At 41.0% G+C, this 7,461-nt stretch overlaps 1 non-coding gene across 1 annotated transcript; it reads right to left on the minus strand.

The window, feature by feature from the left end:
• Nucleotides 1-690: 690 nt before the first annotated feature.
• Nucleotides 691-763, minus strand: TRNAS-AGA (transfer RNA serine (anticodon AGA)). Its single transcript has one exon. It is a non-coding gene; the product is annotated as a tRNA-Ser (tRNA).
• Between the last annotated feature and the right edge of the window lie 6,698 nt (nt 764-7,461).

Consider the following 7,461-nt stretch of genomic DNA (forward strand, 5'->3'; position numbering starts at 1 on the left):
GTGAACTTGGTAGCATAGGAGTTTATGATTCCGTGTCTAAATATGAAGCAACTGAAGTGCAACAGGACGGTTCCACAGGGATCAGCCTGTCGTAAGTTTAGAGAGTAGCACGTAAATGAAGGCCCACTAATGCCCATGTGTTACTCAGGAAGTGAGTCCATTTTGCCAGTCTGCTCTGCCCTTTTTCCCATTTGAGTTACATTCCCATTTACATTATTGACATAAAATTTATTCCTTAGGTAATACTTGATACTCACCAAATTGCAGTATGAAAGATACATGATTATGATGCACAGTAATGGAGTGAACTCCCATGAGCTCCACGCCTGTATAAGACCTCGAGCAACACGGGTGGAATTTTCTACCCATGTGCTGGTCCCAGCCTCTGTGCCCCCTGCACCCCCATCCCCGCCTACCTCGCATCTAGAGATAATAATTATTTTTTGGTATTTACCTTTTTTTCTTAGGTTTTTAAAAATCACGTAGGTAGGTAAGCCTCAGTAATAATTGTTTAGTTTAACCTTAACAAAAATGGTGACACAGCCTGTAGTCTCGTGTGATTTGCTGTTTTCATTCAACTTTATGTTTAAAGATTTATTTCTGATGTTTCTTTTGATGTGGTTGTTTGGGGGGCAGGGGGAGAGAGGTACTTTGTATTATTTATTTATCTATTTATTTATTTATTTTTAGAGGAGGTACTGGGAATGGAACCCAGGACCTCATGCATTCTAAGCATACGCTCTACCACTTGAGCTATACCCTCTTCCTCATGTGGTTTATTAATTTTCTTTTTTTGTGCATGATTGGACTCCACTGAAAACAGGGTGAACAAAAATAGGAGTGTGGACTCATAGTGAAACAAAACAACAAAATGGGTAGGAGTGGGGGGTGTCAGAGGACTGAACAACGGGAGAGCAAGGAAAGGGGAGGAAGTTTTTTCTTCCTATTTCTTTAAAAAACCAACAAAGGAAAACACAGACACACACACACGCACAACCAATGTCTGCTCCCAAGTAGAAACATAAATAGGGCAGAATTGAACACTCCATTCTTCTCTCCTCCAAAGGCACATTAGACACTTGTGTGAATTTACTCACGTATTCATATGTGTGTCCCTATCCTTGTCAGTGAACATTTGTACATTTGCATTGTTCCTCATTTTTCACATTTATGAGCAATGCTACTATGAATGTGTGCTTGTATGCAAGGGCTTCTCTGTAATTTTCCAAGAGCACAGTCATATAACATGCATTGATTTAACCTTAGCAGGTCACGGTGTTGTGTTTTCTGAAATGGTTGTAACAATTTACACTCTTATGAAAAGTGTAAGAGTTCCAATTGATCAAGATCCTTACCATCCTTTGAGATCATCATACTTGAACAGTATTTTTTTTTTCCGGTCTTGTGGGTGTGTAGAGTGCTTTGTCTTGAGGTTTAAGTCTTTCCTTAAATAGAAGTAGACTTTGTTTTTTTTCAAGTTCTTGCTCCCAGCCAGAAGTTGCCAGCCTTCCAGATCCATTTGTTTGCAAAGTAGTTGGGGGCTGCTTTACTGTGAGAGAAAACTATGGAGACTTCTGCCTTACACAGGAAACTGGGAACTGTCCCCGGCTCTGTTTCCTCATTTCTACGTTGTGCTTTCCTCGAGTCCAGGGAGAAGAGGCAACTCTTCAGTCCCAGGACTCTCCCTTCTTCCACCCGGGGCTCTCTGAGCGCAGTGGGCCCTGCCTACTGAGATCACACAAACGAAAGGACAGGTGATGGAGATCTAGTTTTTCTCTTTTTGGTGTACTTTTTCTCTTTTTGGTCTACTACCTGCATGCCTGCTCTGCTGAGAATATTACAGCTTGAAGCTATCTTTTGGTGATAGACTGAGGGAAAGAGGACGTTAGGGGCAAGGGGGTGGGGCATGAAGGATGGATTTTTCGTAAGCAGCATGATTAAATCTGCTGCTCATCAAAGGCTGAGACAGAAGGAAAATGGGCTTTGCGTGAGGAGCACGTGCTAGAGATGTGGGTATCTTCAAAGAGCTATGACAGTTAAAGATGAAGGGCGTATGTGAACTCCATTCTGAGGTCTGCTTGTCCAGTGGCAATATTGTCATAGACATGAACAAGCCCTGGACATTTCCGGTAGATATTCTTCAGCCCTGGAGAATATCAGTTGATGTGCTGAGGCCCAGGCAGGTGAGTTATTTGCTCCAAATCAGCTAGTTATTAGCAGGCCCAGCCTAGAGTCTGGGATGTCCCAGCCCTCACCCCATGGAAATACAAGCTGTACTGCTTCCTCTACGTGCTCTCCAGTTTTCCTTCTCCTGATGAAATGGAAACCTACAGTATACAAATTCCCAAGAAAGAAAATATATATTGTTTTCTGTTAGAAAAGATGTCCAAAATGTTGTTTCTATTTAAAAAGTAATTTGTCAAGGAATTTATATTGAAACTCTTACAACCAAGGCGAAAAAAGTTTGACTTCTGTCTTTCTCAAAAGAAATCTGTAACATGGAGATTTCTGTAAATGTGATTTATCAGGATATGTTCCCAGAAAAAGGCTAGTTAAAGGCCTGGGGAATGCATCAGGGGAAGAAAGGAAGCTGCTCAAACAAAGCCCACAGGGAGTGACTGGTCCAGGCCCCTGGGGGGTTCTAAAGGCAGTGTAGGTCACATCTCAGCGTTGTCTCCAGGTGGAAGCAAGGATGCTGGAGCATTTATCTATATGCTTATGTGTCAGTCTTTGGTTTAGAGCTATCCCTGGGGTGAGGGGAGTGAATGCCCAAGCACTTTAAGCTTGCCTTATGCACAAAGCAAAGAGGATTCCAGCAACCTGAAGGAAGCCTGGCAAAGACGTCACAGCTGGCTGTTGGGATTGAAAAGCACATCAGTAGCTGGTGTGCGTGAACGTAAAAAAGGATCCAAGCAGGCAGGGCAGAGCGGTGATGGCTTCTGCTCCTGCTTTTAAACTAGATCTTCCTCAGAACAAAAATTCTCTGAAGGCAGTCACGGGGTGGTGAAACTGCTACATATTTCCTTGGGCTTTCTCCAAAGCGGCAGATTAACTAATTCATAATGATTCTTTGGAGGATGCTTTGGCAGTAGATATCAGAAGTATTAAACCCAGAACTTTTCTACTGGAAATAATAAGTATTATTAAGCGTTTATTACATTGCAGACATCTTGCTATGTGCTTCACTTGAATTATCTCAGCAAAGCCTCTTGACATTCTGATAAGAGAGGTACTGTTACTAGCCTCGTTTTATTTTTGTATTATCTTTTTTTGTTGTTTTATTTATCTATCCATCCATCCATGTTCATTTTATAGATGAGGAAACAGATCTATTGTGTTGCTCAAGTCACAAGCTGTAAGTGGTATAGAATTGGAACCAGGTCTGTTTGACTCTAGATCCTGCACTTGATCCCAGCCCCATGGACGTGAAATGATTGACAGGTGCAAAATGCCATCCAGTGTAATGTCTTACAATGTTGGTTTTTATTTTTAAAAATTTGAAATACTGTACATGGTCCCCCAGTTGAGATCTCAATTTGTGTTCAGATTCTATGATAGGATCATTTTTTTTTTTTTATTATTGAGGTATAGTCAGTTTACAATGTTGTGTCAGTTTCTGGTGTACAGCACAATTCTTCAGTCATACATGAATATACATATATTCATTTTCTTATTCTTTTTCACCATGAGCTACTACAAGATATTGAGTATATTTCCCTGTGCTATACAGCATAAACTTGTTTATTTTACATATACCAGTCAGTATCTGCAAATCTCGAACTCCTAGTTTATCCCTTCCTACCCTCCTCCCCCTAGTAGGATCATTTCAACACTTAAAAGTAATGTTGAAAATCTGTACTTTGTTTGACATGGGAAGATGTTCACTATATAACATTAAGCTTTAAAAATCAGGTTCAAAACAATAGAGTATGTTTCCATTTTTTGAGAATAAAAACCAAAATAAAATTCAACAAACAAAACAAAACTACACACAAGTGGTCAGTAAGCCCTAACAGACCCAGCCCTGGACAAGACTGCTGACCGTCCTCTCCTAAAGGTCTGTGAAACCACTGACCTCTCATTCTTCTTGAAGGTGTGCCCTCAAAGCAGTGGGAGGTTACATTTGCTCTGTCTTTTATTAAAGCTCACACTGCAACTGGAAGAGGAGGGCCTTCCTAGAATCTCGTCCAGAAGACAATTTCACCTTTTTTTTCCCTTCCTTCTTGGGGTCTGTGCATTGTCATCCTGGCATTCCCTTCCAGGGGAACGTTCTCCCCCAAACCACCTGGTTAATTCTTAGCCCCAGCATATTTCTCCATGGAAGCCTTGCTTTGCTGCAGGGCCCAGTTCTCATTTTGTTTTCTCCTAGAACCACGTCTTGCTTATCACAACTCTAAATACAGTAACAGAATTACCTTAGTTGTTTGAATGGCTTATCAATGCCAGCCTCTCTCATGCGGTGGTAACTTCTGTGATTGCAAGGACCATAACCTTCATCATAGCTCCAGGGGGAAAATGTGGTGGAGCATGGGCATTGTACACTGAGTAGTTTTGGATAAGTCATTGACTATGAGAAGGAATGAAGTTTGGGGGTGTTTGCTGCCTAGTCCAGGGCGGGGAGGGGTGAGAGGGGAGGAGCAGTCCCTTTTCAGACCACCCTGATTAAAACAACCGTGTGGAACTAGAAATTCAGAGGAACCTGACCTTTTCTGTTAATTTGCTTATCTGTGGTTCTGATCCATTAAATCCTTTTCACAAAAGCCAGTTGACATAAAGTTAGGTGATGCTGAATGACCATCTGTTTTCTTTTTCCCTAGTTTTTTGTCGCATTTTTTTTCTATTAATCACCTTCTCTCTTCATTACTCATCTGTGTCTCCTTTCTTCTCTTTCTTTATATCTTCCCTTTTCACCAACTTTTGAAAATTCATCCAACAAGCTTGATTTATGCCTACTATTTACTAAACGAGTGGTCAATTCCACCTCTTTGGGTTTTGAGAAAGTTTTCATAGAGGAGGTGACTGAGTTTTCTCTTCTTTCTTTTTTAGCCTCATGCAAGCATATATGTATGTGTTCAGGGGCTCCCCCACCCCTTCATTTTCAGCATTTCTTTTCCCATTTAATAAAATATGTGGACACAGGGTACTGTGCTGGGCACCAGACAGGACACTAGATAAAATATTAGTTTATGGACTTGTGTTCATTGGTGTGCTCCAAAACATTTGGACAAGAGATGCATGGCTGAATGGAATCACTCAAAGTGAGATTTTCCCAAGGGTTATTAGCAAGTGTAAGGGAAGGGTCATTCATGTCATGTGCTGTCATGTGTGTCCATTTTAAGGATATTTTTAAGCTACCATAATAACAGTGACAACAGCTAAGATCTATAAAATCTATCAACGGCCTTACATGGTTTATAACCCTTCACAAGTATGACTTCAGAAGTAACAGGATACTTTGGGGAAGACATCCAAAAGATCAAGATGTTTATTTTTGTTACTTCTATCTCCACAACTGAAATACCCGGCTATTGAACATGAGTTGCTAAATGTCTATGGGAGTTTTTCTTGAGCATGTTGTTTTACGACGGAGGACCTGAGGGCTATGCTGGTTTGAGGAAATCACTCTGGGGAGCGCTACTTACCTTTTACTATACTTGACAGGTCAATAGTGACGTCCATCGCTTTGGGTGAAACTCACGCACCCATTCTGAGGTACTATACAGGACAACAGAGGGATAAATGGAACTTTTAATAGAGAACTTGGTGTTCCTCCAATCAGTTATAAATGTTAGTGAGTAAGAGGCTCTGAAAAGTGATGTTGAGAAGAATATCATACATCAAAGTTTCTTGGGCTTTGAAAAGTTGTAGGGAGGAAATATATAATGCACTTCATCTATTCATTTTTTAAAGGTCAGAAGGAGGAGCAATTTATGGAAGACACAGGTGTCGTTTTGCTCTTGTCTACCGTTTTGGGATCTATCAGATCCTGCTTGTCATAGCAAGGTTGGGCTTGGAGAAGAGCCAGGAGAACCTGGGAGAATGACAGAACTACATTTGTTTTGCAGATGAAAATGGAAATTATACCATCAAGACTGAGCTGCAGGAATAGAATTCATAGTGTGGGAGTTATGCTGTGGTACCAGGCCCTTTAATAGGATGCTCTTTAGGGATCAAAATGATTTTAGTAAGCATCTAATGATTTAGTTAAAAACTGATTTTGACACAGTCAGATAACAAAGGTGGTGACTATGTAGTGCACCCATGCCATTTGAAGTCAGTTTTGTAGATGGAAGCTTCTATTTTCTAATGAGTTATTATCTGTTTACCCTGTTTTTTGTCCGACTTTCTATTGTCCGCATTGGCATATCCAAGGCCAATGAAAAGGCATTTACACTGCAATACCTATACTGATACTTGTACCTTTCCATGATGAAGAACTAAGGGAAGAGTGACAAGAACATTTCCCTGGAAGTTGGGAATCCTAAATTCTAGGTCCGGCGCCATCCCTAATAAGCTCTGTGACCTTGGGTAAGTCACATAATTGTGTTAATCTTCAGTTTTCTCATCTATGAAATGAAGTTGAACCATATGATTTTGAAAGTCTCCGCCATCTCTAAAATTATATTGTACTGTCAGCTATCATTTTTACCAATTTGGAGGAGTGATGAGCTGTTGCTGTGACACAGCAGATTAATCCTCACTGTTTCCACCTAATTGGCATGGAAAGTGACAGAGAAGGGAAGCAGTGGAAGGAGCTGCACATGGGCACAGGCTGCTAGCTCTCTGTTCTCTGGCTGCCTTCCTATTGCACGTTAGCCCCACTTCCCAGATGCCCTTTGACCATTGGTAGAGATGGCATCTGACTTGGACTCTAGTGACCTCCAGTGATGCCTTTGGGTTAATGTTTGTTACATGAAGACTCTTCTCAAATATCTCTAAATTCCAGAGTTAAATTTCAGGAATGTATTTGCTACTATGGATGAATTTAATTTTGGGAGTGTATTTGCTACTATGGAAGAGGAGTGAGTTGCTTAAGGGTGCCTTATCTGTGACACATTGCAGAGTTAAAGATTCAAAATACGTGGTATGAACATCTTGGGCAGTCTAGAGGAGCCTCTGGAACTGCATGTCAGGGTGATGTTTTTAAATATATGGACTATACAGGATTACAAGCAAACCAATTACACTGAAATGGAGTTCTATCCATAAATCCTAGGTTAAGACCACTCTAAATACCATTTTCCATCTCGACTGTAAACTTCCTGAGACCTGGGATTGTGTCTCTTGTTCACTGATGTGCCCTAGGTGCCCAACACAGTGAATGGTTCAGAGAGGATGCTCTATATAAAGCATGCCACCTCGTTGAATCACACTGTTTTGATCCTCTCCTTCCTTTTGGAAAGTCTGTCTCCCCATCAGAATGTAAGTTCCTTGGGGGTAAGAGCTGAGGCATAGCTACTG

This window comes from Camelus dromedarius, chromosome 5 (assembly GCF_036321535.1).
Source record: "Camelus dromedarius isolate mCamDro1 chromosome 5, mCamDro1.pat, whole genome shotgun sequence".
Taxonomy (NCBI): Eukaryota; Metazoa; Chordata; class Mammalia; order Artiodactyla; family Camelidae; genus Camelus; species Camelus dromedarius.